Source organism: Heterodontus francisci, unplaced genomic scaffold (assembly GCF_036365525.1).
Source record: "Heterodontus francisci isolate sHetFra1 unplaced genomic scaffold, sHetFra1.hap1 HAP1_SCAFFOLD_58, whole genome shotgun sequence".
Classification (NCBI taxonomy): domain Eukaryota; kingdom Metazoa; phylum Chordata; class Chondrichthyes; order Heterodontiformes; family Heterodontidae; genus Heterodontus; species Heterodontus francisci.
The window spans coordinates 5458196-5474805 of NW_027142006.1; the positions used below are offsets into that span (position 1 = coordinate 5458196).

Consider the following 16610-nt stretch of genomic DNA (forward strand, 5'->3'; position numbering starts at 1 on the left):
GGGGCCGAACCAGAGCTTTATAATGGTTCAGCATAACTTCCCTGCTTTGTACTCAATGCCTCTTTTTTTCAAGCCCAAGATCCCATATGCTTTGCTAACCACTCTCGCAATATGTCTTCCCACCTTCAAAGATTGATGCACATGAACCCCCAAGTCCCTCTATTCCAACACACACTTTAGAACTGTGTCATTAAGTAAATATTGCCTCTCCCTATTCCTTATGCCAAAATACATCACCTCACACTTGTCACTATTAAATTTCTTCTGCCACCTGTCTGCCCATTCTGCTAGCCTATCATTGTCCTGTTGCAGGCAGTTTATATCATCCTCACTGTTTGCCACTCGTCCAAGTTTGTTGTCATCGGGACATTTTGAGATTCTACTCAATATTCCAAGATCCAAGTCCTTTATCTTTAGCAAAACAAGCAGTGGTTCTAGCACTGACCCTTGGGGAACACCTCTGTCGACTATCCTCCAGTCTGACAAAGAATCATTTCATAAGACTCCCTGTTTTCTGTCCTGAAACCAATTTTCTATCCAATTGGACACTGACCCTCCTATACCACGAACCTCAATTTTGTAAACCCCACTTTTATGTGGTACCTTGTCAAACGCTTCCTTAAAATCCATATAATCAACATCCACTGCATTCCCTTCATCAACCTGCTCTGTTAGTTCATCAAAAAATGCAGTTAGATTAGTCAAGCATGAACTCCCATTTATAAATCCATGCTCACTCTCCTTAATTAACTCGAACCTCTCCAAGTGACTGTTGATTTTTTACCCTGATTATTCTTTCCAAAACCTTACCCACCGCTGCTGTTAATCTAACTAGCCTGTAGTTACCCGGACTGTCCTTACACCCTTTCTTGAATAAGGGTGTCGCATTTGCCACTGTTTAATCCTCTGGCACGTCCCCCGTATCCAGGGAAGATTGGAAGATTATAGCAAGCCCTTCCGTTATCTGCATCCGCATTTCCTTTCGCAACCTGGGATGTGAGCCATCCGGACCAGGTGATTTATCTTCCCTAAGCACAGCCAGCCTTTTTAGTACCTCTCTCTCTCAATTTGTACCCTCTCCATTGACTCTACTCTCTTCACTTCGACTGATATTTTGTCAAATTCCACTTCCTTAGTGATCACTGATACAAAGTACTCATTAAGTAGATTAACATTGCCCTGCACCTCTAAGCTTATATTATCCTTTTTGTCCCTCAAAGGCCCGACTCAACCTCTTACAACCCACTTATCATTTACATGCTGCTCGAAGATTTTTGGGTTTCCTTTCATGTTGACTGTCAGTCTATTCTCAGAGAAAGAGAGAATAAGCAAATAAAGATGATATAAGTATTTCCCATCCTTGATGAGGTGGAATTTTTTATGCTGTGGGTAGTAATGTCTTGGCCCACAAGTGTGGTGGAAGCAGAGACAATCAATGATTTGAAAAGGAAATTAGATGGATACTTGAAGGAAACAAACTTGCAGGAGGAAAGGGACCGAGCTGGTGAGTGGAACTGACTAGATTGCTCCGGGGAGAGCCAGCATGGACGTGATAGGCCAAACGACCACCTTCTGTGCTGTAAATGACTCTGTGTTGTTCTCAAATTCAATCCACTGGTGCTTGGTAAATAATTTCAAAGTAAATTGTGCAACCGGAAAATCAGGACCAAGGCAAGGTACGCATAAGGAAGCAAAACTGCCGAAACCCGGGATTGAACCAGGAACCTTTAGATTTTCAGTCTAACGCTCTCCCAACTGAGCTATTTCAGCCCTACGTTATCAGTGGCTTGGTGTCCTTGTTTTGGAAGAATATACATACATTCAAGTTTTCCAAAAAATTAAAGAACACAACATGTGAGTAATATTCCCCATTGCTTTCTCAGTACTGATGGATTGTGAAGCGGGAGACAGCCAGAAGTGCCACTGAGCCGCACAGACACCGAGCTGAGAATGAAATGAGATCAAATTCAATCTTTCATAGTGAGATGCTGCTGAGAGGTAAGAGTCCTGAATCAAAGCGAGACTTGCTCATTTCAAACACTCCCTGTACTCTCTGCTCATGAAGCCTTACAAAAGGGAAAAACAGAATGGCACTCAAACTCACAACCCTGCCATTAAAAGTCTCATATTCGACTGACAGAACTGTCACTTCTACTCGGTCTCTTATTGGATGGATGCAACTCCAACGCAGGGATGGCATTCAAATCCTCCCATGGGTCCACATGTCAGACTGAGTTCCATGTTGTAGACTCAAGCAAAGGAAATCTGCTCACTTCCAAAACTAACAGCGAATTGAAGCTGATTACAATGAACATCATCAGAGGTCAGAACAACCTGGTGAAAGAAGACACCCTGAAGAAGGATCCACAATTATTCAAAGGCATCGACAAAGTGAAAAACAAGAAAATCGATGAGTCAATGCAAGCCAAACAACAGAAACACTGAAGGATTCCATTCCATTCCAGTCCAGAACCCAGTCCTGTTGTTTTTGGAGTCAAGTCACAATTACAGCAACAACTTTATATTCCCACTTGGCTATCTGTACATTTCGTTAATTGCAATTTTGTCGACAAGCTCTTTGAATCCAGTTGTCTGGTCCTCAAGCCAGCTCTGTTTGGAAGTCAATTCCACCTTCTGCAAGGCTGAAACCGATAGATAAAATTAATCTAAAAATGCCAGCAGGCCAGGGATCATCTGGGATTAGAACCCTGGATTTCTTACATGTTAATCAAGCACATTCCATAAGCGAGAATCATACCCCTAGACCAACGAGCCACTGACCAGTCAGGTTTCTTTAGCTGCTGTGGAATTTCACTGGAACCCCCCAGCCGATCATCCATTTTTTTTTTCAGATCAAAGCAACATCCTGCAAATGCTGAAATAAAAACAGAAAGTGCTGGAAATGTTCAGCAGCTCTGGCAGCATCTGTGCTGAGAGAAACACAGTTAACGTTTCAGGGCACTCACCTTTTGTTTCAGCCATCCTTTCAAACTGCTTCTGTCCATCCAATCTCACTTTCTATTCTATCCACATTCTAACCATTCACTACGTTACTACATTTTTCATGAATTCCTCATTTCTTTTATTAATGACAATTTTGTATTTCTGGCCTTTGCTTCAGACACCACCACAAGTGGAATCATGTCTCCATCTACTCAATCAAACCACTTCGCTGTTTCCTCCCATTGCAATGTTTCTTGAACCCTGACAGACTGTGGAGTTTCTGCTGCTTGATTGCAGTTCTTGCTTCCCGCCAGTAGATGTCACCTCACTCCAATACAGTGAAGTTTACAAATCTGAGAGAGACACAACAGGAAATAATTGTTCACATTATAGTGAATGTGTGGGATTTAGAAATACTAGGAGTGGAGACGAGTTATTATTGCACTCTGCTATTACATCTTTTATAATGGACTCCAGCATTTTCCCCACGACTGATGTCAGGCTAACCGGTATATAATTCGCTGTTTTCTTTCTGCCTCTTTTTTTAAATAGTGGAGTTACATTAACTACCGTCCAATCCATTTGAACTGTTCCAGAGTCCGCAGAATTTTGAAAAAAGACCAGAAATGCATCTGCTATTTCAAGGGCCACCTCCTTAAGTACTCTGGGATGCAGATTATCAGGCCTTGGGGATTTATCGGCCTTCAATCCCATCAATTTCCCAAACATTCCCTACTAATACAGATTTCATATAGTTCCTCCTTCTCATTAGACCCTATGTTCCCCAACATTTCTGGGAGGTAATTTGTATCGTCCTTTGTGAAGACAGAACCAAAGTATGTATTTAATTGGTCTGCCATTTCTTTGTTCCCCATTATAAATTCCCCCGTTTCTGACTGTAAGGGACCCACATTTGTCTTCACTAATCTTTTTCTCGACACATATCTAGAGAAGCTTTTACAGTCAGTTTTTATGTTCTCTGCTAGATTACTGTCATACTCTATTTCCCCCTTCTTAATCAATCCTTTTGTCCTCCTCTGCTAAATTCCAAACTGCTCACAATCTTCAGGTTTGCTGCTTGTTCTGGCCATTTTATATTTCTCCTCCTTGGATCTAATACTTTCCTTAATTTCTTTTGTAAGCCACAGTTGAGCCACCCTTACTGTTTTACTTTTGCACAGACAGGAATGAACAATTGTTGTAATTCATCCATGCGCTCTTTAAATGCTAGCCATTGCCTATCCACTGTCAACCCTTTAAGTAACGTTCCCCAATCTATCAGAGCCAACTCCCGCCTCATACCTTCATAGTTTCCTTTGTTTAGATTCAGGACCCTAGTCTCGGAATCAACTCTCTCACTCTCCATCTTAATGAAGAATTTCATCATATTATGGGCGCACTTCCCCATGGGACCCCACACAACAAGATTGTTAACTAATCCTTTCTCATTACACAATACCCAGTCTAGGATGGCCTGTTCTCTAGAGGTGTTATACACCTCTATCAATTCTCCACTCAATCTCCTTTGTTATAGGCAGAATAATCCTAACTTTTCCAACCTAACCTTGTAACTAAAATCCCCCATCCCTGGATCCATTCTGGTAAATCGCCTCTGCATCCCCTCAAGGACCCTCACATTCTTTCTAAAGTCTGCTGAGCAGAACTGGAAGCAACACTCCAATTGGGGCCTAACCAGAGTTTTATAATGGTTCAGCATAACTTCCCTGCTTTTGTACTCAATGCCTCTATTTATAAAGCCCAAGATCCCATATGCTTTGCTAACCACTCTCGCAATATGTCTTGCCACCTTCAAAGATCGGTGCACATGAACCCCAAGTCCCTTTATTCCAGCACACTCTTTATAACTGTGCCATTAAGTATATATTGCCTCTCCCTATTCCTTATGCCAAAATACATCACCTCACACTTGTCACTATTAAATTCCATCTGCCACCTGTCTGCCCATTCTGCTAGCCTATCACTGTCCTGTTGCAGGGAGTTCATATCATCCTCACTGTTTGCCACTCCTCCAGGTTTGGTGTCATCGGCATATTTTGAGATTCTACTCTGTATTCCAAGATCCAAGTCACTTACCTTCAGCAAAAAAAGCAGTGGTTCTGGCACTGACCCTTGGGGAACACCACTGTCCACTATCCTCCGGTCTGACCAAGAACCATTTAATATGACTCGCTGTTTTCAGTCTTTAAAACAATTTACTATCCAAATGGACACTGACGCTCCTAATCCATGAACCCCAATTTTGTTAACCACCCTTTTATGTGGTACTTTATAAAATGCTTTCGTAATATCCATATAAATAACATCCACTGCATTCCCTTCATCAGTATTCTCAGATCGTTTATCAACAAATGCAGTTAGATTCGTCAAGCATGAACTCCCATTGATAAATCCATGCCCACTCTCCTGAATTAACTCAAACCTCTCCAAAGGACTTGATTTTTTTCCCTGACCTGTTGATCTCATGCTGATAGCAAGCTCACCATAGATCATGTATTTGGCAATGTGACCGTCATCCATTTGGCCCAGTCAACAGAGTCACCGCTGACTCAAGAGGGCAAACATGCTGCGGATCCCTGCACGCTGGTGTACTTCCGCATTCAGCACTCTGTCCTGCCAGGAGATGCCCAGTATCCATCTGAGGCAGTGGAGGTGGAAGCTGTTCAGCCGCTTTTTTTGGCTTTTATAAGTTGTTGATGCTTCTCTACTATAAAGGAGGGTGCTGAGAACACAAGCCTGGTACACGTGGAGCTTTGTATTTTCGGTCAGTTTGCTGTCGGTTCACACTTGTCTTCTCAACTTTGACATGACAGCTGCAGCATTGGCAATTCTGGTGCTGATTTCAGCATCAAGGGCCAGATTGCTGGTGATTGTTGATTGAAGGTATGTGAAGCTGTTGACAACCTCCAAAGTGAGGTTGTCGATGTTGATGGAAAGTGGAGTCTCTACGTCCTGGCCCGTAACTTTCATCTTCCTGATGCTGATTGTCAGTCCAAACTCTTTGCAGGCCAGGGAGAACCGATCTACAAGCTGCTGTGACTGAACTTCATTATGGGATGTCAGCACAGCATCATCAGCAAATAGCAACTCACAGACTAGGAATTTACCCACTTTGGTCTTGGCGCACAGTCTTGCCAAGTTGAACAGCTTGTCGTCAGCTCTGATGTGCAGGTGAACACCTGTATCTGAGTAATTGAAAGTGTGCAATAGCAGCATGGAGAAGAATATGCCAATTATAAAGGATGTGATAACTAGACAGTTCGAAAATGATGACATGATTGGGCAGAGTCAACATAGATTTATGAAAAGGAAAACAGGTTTGAAAAACCTGTTGAGATTTTTGAGGATGTTACCTATAGAACAGATAAAGGAGAACCAGTGGATGTGTGGTATTTGCATTTTCCTTTGGTAAGGTCCCACACAGGAGGTGAGTAAACAAAATTAGAGCACATAGGCTTGGGGATAATATACTGATATGGATTGAGAATTGGTTAACAGACCGAAAACAGAGAGCAGGAATAACGGGTCCTTCTCAGGATGGCAGGCCTTTACTATTGGGGTACTGCAAGGATCAGTGTTGGAGCCACAGCTGTTAACAACCTATATAAATGATTTGGATGTGGGGATTAAATGTAATATTTCCAAGTTTGCAGATGACACAAAGCTCGGTGAAGTGTGAGTTGTGAGGAGGATGCAGAGAGGCTTCCAGGGGACCTGGAGAGGCTAAGTGAATGGGCAAGAACATGGAATATAATGTGAATAAGTGTGAAGTTATTCACTTTGGTAGAATAAACAGAAAGACAGAGTATTTCTTAAATGGTGAGAGGTTGGGAAGTGTCGATGTCCAAAGGGACCTGGGTGTCCTTGTTCCTGAGACACTAAAAGCTCTTGTGCAGGTGCAGCAATCAATTAGGAATGCAAATGGTATGCTGTACCCACACGAGGGGTCATGAGTACAGGAGTAAAGATGTCTTGCTGCAATTGTCTGGAGCCTTGGTGAATCCGCACTGGAGTATTGTGTACAGTTTAGTCTCCTCATCTTATGAAGGATACACTTGCCATAGAGGGGGTGAAGCAGAGGGTCAACAGACTAATCTTTTTTTTGCATTTATTTCATTTCATCTCAGTTTGTTCAGTTTGCTTACCTACTGTTTTTTCAGGTTTGTACTTCCTGCTGTTCAATATTCAGTCCATTAACACCTAATCTGTACTAATGCTTTGTCTTTCAACACACCATTAACATATTGTTTGCCTTTGCTGCATGACCTTTTGGTCAGCTATGTGGCCTTGTCCGATCTACACCTTCTCCTTTGTTATCTCTTGCCCCACCCCCACCCCACTTGCTTATAACCTGTGACTTTTCTAATATATGTCAGTTCCGAAGATGGGTCACTGACCTGAAACGTTAACTCTGCTTCTCTTTTCACAGATGCTGCCAGACCTGCTGAGTGGTTCCAGCATTTCTTGTTTTTATGTCACCAGACTAATCCCTGGGATGGTGGGATTGTCTGATGAGGAAACTGGGCCTGTATTCCTTAAAGTTTCGAAGAATGAGAGGTGATCTGATTGAAACTGACAAAATTCTTACAGGGCGTGACAGTGTGGATGTAGACAGGATGTTTGCCCTGGTTGGTGAGTCTAAAACCAAAGGACATCGTCTCAGAATAAGGAGTAGGCCATTTAAAACTGAGATGGGTGGAATTTCTTCACTCAGACGGTGGTGAATCATTGGAATACGGTGCCCCAGAGGGCTGTGGCAGCTCAATCATTGAGCATGTTCAAGACAGAAATTGATAGAAATCTTGATACTCATGACATCAAGGGATATGGGGATAGCATGGGAAAGGGGCTTTGAGGCAGGTGATCAGCCATGATCGAATTGAATGACAGAGCAGGCTCGACGGGCTGAATAGCTTACTCCGATGTTCCTCTGTTCCTAAGAGAGTTGGCGCCAGCGCGCAGCCCTGCTTTACCCCACTGCTGATCTTGAAAGCGTCTGATGTTGCTCCATTGTAACTGATGGAACTGTGCATGTTCTCGTAGAAAGAAGAGATGATGCCCAAGAGGTCAGGAGGGCAGCCGATGTTCCATTGCAGTTTGAAGAGGCCGTCTCTGCTGACAAGATCAAAGGCCTTAGTGATGTCAATAAAAATGTCTGAGGCTCTGTGGCGCAATGGATAGCGTGTTGGACTTCTAAATCATGATTAAGATGATATTCAAAGGTTGTGGGTTCAAGTCCCACCAGAGTCAGATTTTGGACCAGAAACAGAGGAGCACAACGGAACAACAAATGAAGAAATGCGTCAAAAGCACAGACTCGGAGACAGAGCGAGAGAGAGAGGAGCAGAGCAGGGGAAAAAAAATTGAGGAGTGACGTCACAATGGAGAGTGAGAGCAGGGAAACAGAGAGCCGCTGGGGTGAGGAGACAGGATTTGGTTCTTTCTTCGGTGCAGTGCAAGGAGCTGTTTGGTGAGGATCTGGTAAGCTGTGACATCACAGGCAAGCAGGTAGTTGATTGGTTTGGAAGAACCGACCTGCTTGATGCGCATCTGGTAAGTGATTAAGATCCATTTTAGTCCTAACGTTTAAAATAGTAAACAAACTAGTGGTAAGTTTAATAAAATATGCAATAAAATGAATAATTGAATAAAATATTTAAGTAGTTAATTGAAACACGTTAAGGATGACAGGACAGGTGATGTGTCACAGCTGCAGCATGTGGGAGTTCCTGGATGCCAGTGTGATCCAGGGCAAACACGTCTGCAGTAAGTGTTTGCGGCTCAAAGAGGGAGAAAAAAGGAATGTAGTGGTAGCAGGGGACAGTTTAGTAAGGTGGATTGACTCTGTTCTCTGCAGCAAAAGCAAGGGTCCAGACGGCAGTGTTGCCTGCCGGTGCCAGGATTCAGGACATCTGCTCAGGGCTGGAGCGAAACATACAATGGGAGGGGGAGGATCCAGTCGTCGTGGTCCATGTCGGTACCAGCGACATAGGCAGGACAAGGATAGAGGTTCTGCAAAGTCAGTATGAGGAACTAGGCACCAAATTAAGAAGCAGAACCTCAAAGTTAATCATCCCTGGATTATTACCTGAGCCATGTGCAAATTGGCATAGGACAAATAAGATTAGAGAAAGTAATGTGCGGCTGAAAGACTGGTGTGGTAGTAGTGGGTTCTGGTTCATGGTGCATTGGCACCAGTACTGTGGAAAGAGGTGGCTGTACCGTTGGGACGGTCTACACCTGAACCGTGCTGGTGCCGGTGTTCTAGCGAGCCACATAACGAGGGAAGTAGAGACGGTTTTAAACCGAATAGTGGGGGCAAGGGATCAAATTTGGGAAGATATGGTGAATCAAGGAGGAGAGACAAGGCAAGAGAGAAAGGTATAAGTATGGGAAATGATAAACAGACTGTGACAGGAAGGGACAGAATGTACAAATCTAAGAGTAAATCGACAGATAAGGCTAGCGGTGACAAAAATAATAAAAGGACAAAACTAAATGCTCTGTATCTGAATGCATGGAGCATTTGAAACAAAACAGATGAACTGGGAGCACAAATAGAATAAATAAGTACGATCTGATAGTCATTACAGAGACATGGCTGCAGGGCGACATAGATTGGGATGTGAATATTGGAGGTGACATGGCATTTTGGAAGGACAGGAAGCTAGGAAAAGGTGGCGGGGTAGCTCTGTTAATTAATGATGGTATTAGCGTAATAGAGAGGGATGACGTGAGTTCTGGAGATCAGGATGCAGAAGCAGTTTGAGTACAAATGAGAAATCATAAAGGCAAGAAGTCACTTGTGGGAGTGGTGTACAGGCCACCTAACATTAACCACACTGTCGGATGGGATATAAAAGAAGAAATAATGGCAGCTTGTCAGAAAGGTACTGTGATAATTATGGGGGATTTTAATCTAAATATAGATTGGAAAATTCAGATGGGCAGAGGTAGCCTAGATGAGGAATACATAGAATATTTTGGGGATAATTTCTTGGAACAATACATTCTGGAGCCAACCAGAGAGCAGGCTATACTAGACCTGGCATTGTGCAACGAGATAGGATTAATTAATGACCTCATAGTTAAGGTGCCCCGAGGTAGCAGCGATTATAATATGATTGAATTTTACATTCAGTTTGAGGGAGAGGAGAGTGGGTCCCAGACTAGTATTTTAAATTTAAATAAGGGCAATTATAAGGTCATGAAAGCAGAGCTAGCTAAAGTGAACTGGCAAATTAGGTTAAGGGATAAGTCAATAGAGATGCAGTGGCAGACATTTAAGGGGATATTTCAGAATACACAGAATAGATACATTTCAACGAGAAAGAAAAGTTCCAAAGGTGGGACTCACCATCCATGGTTCACGAAAACAGTTAAAGATACTATCAAACTTAAAGAAAAAGCCTATAATTGTGCAAAGGTGGGAGGCAGGTCAGAAGATTGGACAGAATATAAAAAAACAGCAAAGAATGACTAAAAGATTGAGAAGGAAGGTAAAATTAGAGTATGAGAGAAAGCTCGCAAGAAATTTCAAGACAACTGGTAAGAGTTTCGATAGATATTTTAAAAAGAAAAGAGTTAACAAAGCGACTGTTGGTCCAATAGAAAGTGTGTCTGGGGAATTAATAATGGATAATTAAGAGATGGCAGATGAATTGAACAGATACTTTGCATCGGTCTTCACTATTGAGGATACAAATAACATCCCAGTATTAGCCGTATATCAGGAAATTGAAGGGATGGAGGAACTCAAGAAAATTACAATCACCAGGGAAGTGGTACTAAACAAATTGTTGGAGCTGCGGGTTGACAAGTCGCCAGGTCCTGAATTGGCTAGTGAGATAGTTGATGCGCTGGTTTTAATATTCCAAAATTCCCTAGATTCGAGAAGGTTCCGTTAGATTGGAAAAGAGTGAATGTAACTCATTTATTCAAAAAGGGAGGGAGACAGAAAGCAGGAAACGACAGGCCAGTTAGCTTAACATTTGTCTGAGGGAAAATGTTTGGAGCTATTGCAGAGGATGTTATAGCAGGGCATTTAGAAAAAATTAAGGTAATCAGGCAGAGTCAACATGGATTTTTGAAAGGGAAATCATGTTTAACCAATTTATTGGAGTTCTTTGAGGGAGTTACATGTGCTGTGGATAAAGGGGAACCAGTGGATGTATTGTATTTCGATTTCCAGAAGGATAAGGTGCCATATCAAAGGTTATTGCAGAAAATAAAAGCTCATGGTGTCGGGGGTAACATATTGGCATCGATAGAAGATTGGCTAGCTGACAGGAAACAGAGAGTCAGCATAAATGGGTCATTTTCTGGTTGGCAAGAAGTAACGAGTGGTGTGCCACAGGGATCTGTGCTGGGGCCTCAACTTTTTACAATTTATATAAATGACTTAGATGAAGGGACCGAAGGTATTGTTGCTAAATTTGCTGATCACAAAGATAGGTAGGAAAGCAAGTTGTGAAGAGGATATAAGGGGGCTACAAAGGGATATAGATAGGTTAAGTGATTGGGCAAAGACCTGGCAAATGGAGTATAATGTGGGAAAGTCGGAAATTGTCCACTATGGCAGGAAGAATAAAAAAGCATATTATCTAAATGGTGAGAGATTGCAGAGCTCTGAGATGCAGAGGGATCTGGGTGTCCGAGGGCATGAATTGCAAAAGGTTAGTATGCAGGTCCAGCATGTAATTAGGAAAGCTAATAGAATGTTATCATTTATCACCATGGGAATTGAATACAATAGTAGGGAGGTTATGCTTCAGCTATACTGGACATTGGTGAGACCTCTTCTGCAGTACTGAGTACTGTACTGGTCTCCTTATTTATGGAAGGATGTAAATGCATTGGAGGTAGTACAGAGAAAGTTTACGAGACTAATACATGGAATGGGTGGGCTGTCTTACGAGGAAATATTGGACAAGCTAGGCTTGTCTCCGCCAGAGTTCAGAAGAGAAAGAGGCGACATGATTTGTTATTTAATTTATTAATTAACAAATTAGCTATCCTCCAGTCTTCTGGTACCTCACCCGTGGCTAACGATGATACAACAATCTCTGCCAGCGCCCCAGCAATCTCCTCCCTTGCTTCCCATAGCATCCTAGGATACATCTGATCAGGCCCTGGGGATTTATCCACCTTAATGCGCTTCAAATCCTCCAACACCTCCTCCTTTGTAATGTTGATATGCTGCAGGATATCGCTGTTCCCTCCCTTGAACTCACTAGCTTCCATGACCTTCTCCACGGTAAATACAGACGAGAAATATTCATTTAAGACCTCGCCCATTTCGCGTGGCTTCACACATAGATTGCTACACTGATCCTTAAGGGGACCTACTCTCTCCCTAGCTACCCTTTTACTCTTAATACACTTATAGAATCTTTTAGGATTCTCCTTTATCTTATCTGCCAGGGAAATCTCATGGCCCCTTTTCGCCCTCCTAATTTCCTTCTTAAGTATACTCCTATATCCCCTATACTTCTCGAGGGACTCGCTCGATCCCAGCTGCCTATACCTGACGTATGCCTCCTTCTTTGTCCTGACCAGACCCTCAATATCCCTCGTCAACCAAGGTTCCCTAAACTTGCCAGCCTTGCCCTTCCATCTAACAGGAACATGCTGGCCCTGAACTCTTCCTATCTCACTTTTAAAAGCCTCCCACTTGCCAGACGTCCCTTTACCTGTAAACAGCCTCTCCCATTCAACTTTTGAGAGTTCCTGTCTGATGCCATGGAAATTAGCCTTCCCCCAATTTAGGACTTCAACCTGAGGACCAGTCCTATTCTTTTTCATAACTATCTTGAAGCTAATAGAGTTATGGTCACTGGTCCCAAAGTGCTCCCCCACTGCCATATCAACCACCTGCCCATTCTCATTTCCTAAGAGGAGATCGAGTGTAGCCCCTTCTCTAGTCGGGCCATCCACGTACTGCTTCAGAAAACTATCCTGGATTCACTTAACAAATTCTTCCCCATCTGATCCCTTAGCACTGAGGCAGTCCCAGTCAATATTAGGGAAGTTAAAATCACCTACTATTACAACCCTATAATTCCTATAACTATCTGTGATTTCCCTACATATATGTTCCTCCACTTCCCTCTGACTATTGGGGGGCCTATAGTATAATCCCATCAAAGGGATCACCCTTTTATTATTTCTAAGTTCTACCAGTATGGCCTCACTGGACATTCACCCCGGGATATCCTCTCTAAGTACTGCCGTGATGTCCTCCCTAATCAATAGTGCAACTCCCCCTCCTCTCTTACCTCCACCTCTGTCACGCCGGAAGGATCGGTACCGCGGAACATTGAGCTGCCAGTCCTGCCCATCCCTCAACCACATTTCCGTAATAGCTACAATACCACAATCCCATGTACCGATCCATGCTCTGAGTTCATCTGCCTTACCTGTAAGGATACTTGCATTAAAGTAAATGCAGTTTAGCCCACCAGACCTTCCACGATCCCTGTCCTGCCCCTGCCTGGCCTGCCTACTGGACTTGGTTGCTTTAACCTCTCCATTTGTCTCAACTATCTCATCGGAGAGACTACTACTTTGGGTTCCACCCCCGCTGCAAGACTAGTTTAAACCCTCCAGTGTATTACTATAAAATCTCTCTGCAAGGATATTGGTCCCCTTCCAGTTCAGATGCAACACGTCCCTCTTGTACAGGTCACCTCTGCACCAGAAGAGATCCCAATGTCCAAGTACCTGAAGCCCTCCCGCCTTCGCCAGTCTTCAGCAATGCATTCATTTGCCTAATCCTCCTATTCCTACCCGCACTAGCACGTGTCACAGGGAGTAATCCTGAGATTACAACCCTAGAGGTCCTGCTCTTTAACCTTCTGCCTAACTCCCTATATTCACTTTGCAGAACCTCATCCCTCTTCCTGCCTATGTCGTTCGTACCAATATGGACCACGATCTCTGGCTGCACACCCTCCCCTTTCAGAATTTCCGGCAGCTGCTCCGAAACATCCTTGACCCTAGTATTAGGGAGGTAACATACCATCCTGGAGTCTCGTTTGCGGCCACAGAAACGCCTATCTGCACCCCTTATGATAGAATCCCCTATCACAATAGCTCTTCCACCCCTTTTCCTCCCCTGCTGTGCAGCAGAGCCCTCCGTGGTGCCACGGACCGCGCTGTTGCTCTTTTCCCCTGGGAGGTCTTCCCCCCAACAGTAACCAAAGCGGTGTATCTGTTTGAGAGGGGGATGGCCACAGGGGACTCCTGCACTACCTGCCTGCTCCTACTATTCCATCTGGTGGTCACCAATCCCTTTCCTGCCTGTGCATCCATTACCTGCGGTGCGACCACCTCACTAAACATGCTATCCATGACGCCCTCAGCTTCGTGGACGCTCCACAGTGAAACCACCCGCAGGTCAAGCTCCATAATGCGAGTAGCCAGTAGCTGCAGCTGGATACACTTCCTGCACACATGGTCGTCATGGAGACTGGGAGGGTTCCTGAATCCCCACATAGCGCAGGAGGAGCATATCACGGGGCTGAGCTCTCCTGCCATGACTTACCCTTAGATTAATTAGTTAATCCCTTAATTAAAAAATACTAATGACACTATGGACATTGTTCTACCCACTACAATCTAAAGTCCTTCATAAGCTACACTGAATAAAAAATACACTTTAGTAGTACTCATCTTATCAGCAGAGGTTTTTTTTCAAGTAAAAAAAGCTTTGCCCTTTTCTTTAAGATATTTAAATACACTAACAGCAGTGACTCACCAACCAATCACCTTGCAGCTCTCCTCTGACATCACAGTTGGCTTCTTTTTTTTCAAAACTCCAGCACTCTGGAAGATCTCCACTCCACTCCTGGAAGGTAAGAGACTGGGCCTCGATCCTCGGATTGGATTTATAGGCTCCGCTCTCAACGTTCTCCTCATATCGGTCCATACAGGTCTGCTCCGCTCCGCTCCTCTCCGCTCCCGGAAGGTAATTCACCAGCATTTGCAGAAAAGTCGGTCTTAAGCTGTTGCAGTACCTGTTAGAAAGATAGTCTAAGCTATTCTGAAGTCATCTTCCAATGTCATCTACATGGAAGCAGGATTTTAAAGGATAAGATGTAGTTTTTAAAAGTCACTTCAATCTTGCTCAAGAGTCTTTACAAAGAAGCCAAGTAAATCTTGATAAAAAGTCATTTACATTTAGAGATCTTTTAAAAGCACTTCAATCTTGTTAATAAAAAGTCAGATGTAAATTTCAGAACTCTGATCAGGCTATGCTAAAAAGTTACATACAATTAAGAAATAAAATACAACATTTAAAAGCTCTGAGCTCCCTCTGAAAGTTGACCACTGCTGCTGCCGGTGTCTTCCTGGAATAGTGGAGCTGTTGTGTCAACAGAAAAGTCTTTCCCGAGCAGCCCTGAGCCTGTTGGTACCGGCTTTAATCCAACCCAGGTAAAAATCAGGGTACATTGTGGGCAATGAGCCCAAATTGCTGAACTACAGGTCCCTGTCACTTTAAAGAGTGGGCTGGTGCGATTATGATCAGAGGCTCCTTCTCAGCACATTTCTCACCACCACAACTTCCAGATGCTGGTGTTAGTGTGTGCATGTACTGGCAGTTGCAGTGCTCTTCAGACCCTCAATAGCAGTGAAAGTCTCAGAGTTCACCACTATTGGGGCTGTAGAATCCAGGCCAATATCTCACAGTCCTGTTAGATTTGCTCTCCCTCTGTACAAAATCAAACTCCACACATTGTCTTTCACTCACTCCTGTTTCCAGCCCTGATGATGCAGAAATCCCCTCTCAAAGGTACACAATCCAGTTGATTTCTGATCAAATACCTCCTTCCTCATTCAATAGAGGAAACAGAGACATGAACAGGAGTCAGGTGCAAGAAAGTTTCACCAACAGAGCAAAGAAAGGCACCAACAAAAGTCACGCCTACTTTCCAAATCATTTCATTGGAATATTCTTTCACTTGTTTTGTCGGATGACTGCAATAAATCTGAAAATGAGCACCACGAGGTTTGTGTTCACTAGTCACTTGTTCTCCTGTGTTTGTCTGTCAGGTTTGTAATTCAATTTGTATTGGATATTGAAGAGAATCTATTTTCAAGATGATTACACATCGTACTGTGTTTAAAGCAACCAACTTGTAAAATGGAAGATAATGAATGTTTCAATACCTGTGTGACCAGATTCTTCCAATGCTTTTCAACAGCTCGATTGATGATGCTTGTAATCTGTATCCTGTGGAGAATGGGAGAGGAGAATAAAAACATGGTGCATGAACAGGACAGACTGTGTAAAATGGGAGCACAGAAATACTGCCACCTCATTGAAAGTTAATGAGATTTATTCTAAGTCAGACACCTGTCCACAATGAACAAGTGAATACATTAATTGTCCACTTTCAATCTAAATGGGACTGAGGTTCCAACAGAGAAGTTTTCTGGAAAATACCTGCTTTTTTTTTGGGACTCCTTATCTCGAGAGACAATGGATACGCGCCTGGAGGTGGTCAGTGGTTTGTGAAGCAGCGCCTGGAGTGGCTATAAAGGCCAATTCTGGAGTGACAGGCTCTTCCACAGGTGCTGCAGAGAAATTTGTTTGTTGGGGCTGTCGCACAGTTGGCTCTCCCCTTGCGCCTCTGTCTTTTTTCCTG

General features: G+C 43.4%; 2 non-coding genes across 2 annotated transcripts; one reads left to right on the top strand and one right to left on the bottom strand.

Moving 5' to 3' along the window:
• Positions 1–1697: 1697 nt before the first annotated feature.
• trnaf-gaa (transfer RNA phenylalanine (anticodon GAA)) lies at positions 1698–1770 on the bottom strand. Its single transcript has one exon. It is a non-coding gene; the product is annotated as a tRNA-Phe (tRNA).
• A 6350-nt stretch (positions 1771–8120) lies between these two features.
• trnar-ucu (transfer RNA arginine (anticodon UCU)) lies at positions 8121–8211 on the top strand. The gene is given in 2 exon segments: positions 8121–8157; positions 8176–8211. It is a non-coding gene; the product is annotated as a tRNA-Arg (tRNA).
• Positions 8212–16610: the final 8399 nt, after the last annotated feature.